The sequence below is a fragment of the Frankliniella occidentalis genome, unplaced genomic scaffold (genome assembly GCF_000697945.3).
Source record: "Frankliniella occidentalis isolate FOCC.00 unplaced genomic scaffold, Focc_3.1 Scaffold336, whole genome shotgun sequence".
NCBI classification, from domain to species: Eukaryota; Metazoa; Arthropoda; class Insecta; order Thysanoptera; family Thripidae; genus Frankliniella; species Frankliniella occidentalis.
Window position 1 is genome coordinate 201,512 of NW_026267459.1, and position 1,403 is coordinate 202,914.

Below are 1,403 nucleotides of genomic sequence, written 5' to 3' on the forward strand. Positions count from 1 at the left end.
GGGGCGGGACGGGGCGGGACGGGGCCACCTCGACCCCCACTGCTCTGCCCTAGCGAGCGAGGGTGTCGGTTTCAGGGGGGACACGGCAGCCGGCGGGGGTCGTGGTCCCGTGTACGGGTGTAGGGGAAGCCTGCGGACAACAGCCGGGGAGGCCGCACTTATTTGGAGCTTGGAGCCGAATAGCTACATGTATGCAACCGAGCAGCTCCGGCTGGAGGGGGGGGGGCACAACTAACGCAATCCTCTGTACAATTTAGGGAGCGGGCCTGGAAGTGCGAGGAAGTGCGTCCGTTTTTCTCGGATTCGCGCAACAGATTACGGAAGCCAGGCGCCTGCGAAACTCAGGGTAGGCCACCCAGCAGTGCACGCATGCACTGCAGGCAAGATGTGGCCTACCTATCAGGTGCCATGAGAGCTTGTGTAAGCTGAACCGTGCAGTTATTCATCCTCCAGTAATCTATTAGATATCCGTGGAAACTACGACAATAGTTTTTAAGATAGCACCGAATATTCTTTGAAACTTGTTTGTTATCCCTGTAATCCAAATGTAATCATGTAATCCTTGGTGGCTCCTCGGTTTGAGCAGGGCAGTGGCGGCGAGGAGTACAAGGACCCCCTCCCCACTCCCCCTTTCTTAGCCACCCCTGCAGTGGCGACCATGTAAACGCAAGACCTGAGGACAGGCGCGGCTGGGGACCAGCAGGGCAAGGCGTGTACTGCGGGCGACGTGGGGCTACGCCGGGGAAAGCAGACGGCAACCAATAACATAACAGAGCCTCTCTGTGTGGCAATAAGCAAGCGAGTGTGATGAAGTAATACCATGTCATGACTTTGTAACCCAACAGAAAAATAACACATTATTACATTATTCATGTTTCTTGAAGGATTGTCGCCCCCCAGCCTAGAACCTGTTGGGAGCTGGACGGAGTGGAATTCTCATTTCGGAGGCGTGAAAAACAACGTGTTACAACTCTGATCTGCGTGTCTGAGAAGCGGGGTGGGGAGGAGGGGGCGCACGGTAAAAAGAATATATTGGAATTCAAGCAGATTCCTTGAAAAATGTCTTGAAAACCAAGTAGATCGCTTGAAATCCATGATGGAATTTTTACCGTGCGAGGCGGTCTGGCAATTGGGGTGCCAGGAGCGGCACAGGCAGGGCTTGTCAGGGCATCGGCTCTGAACAATTAATCCTTAATTAGAAGTGCAGCTGGTGCATCCGAACCCGAGGAAGCCTCTCTATGAGCTCCACGATACAAGGAGTCTCCGATTCCTGTGAGGAGTATTATTCCTCACAAAAAACGGGAAGAAAGAGAGCTCTTCATTATTGAGTCATATCAGGATTCGATGATTGAAAGTTTGGGCTGCAATACGCTGACCTAGCTCCTAGCTGCGTACAGGAAGGG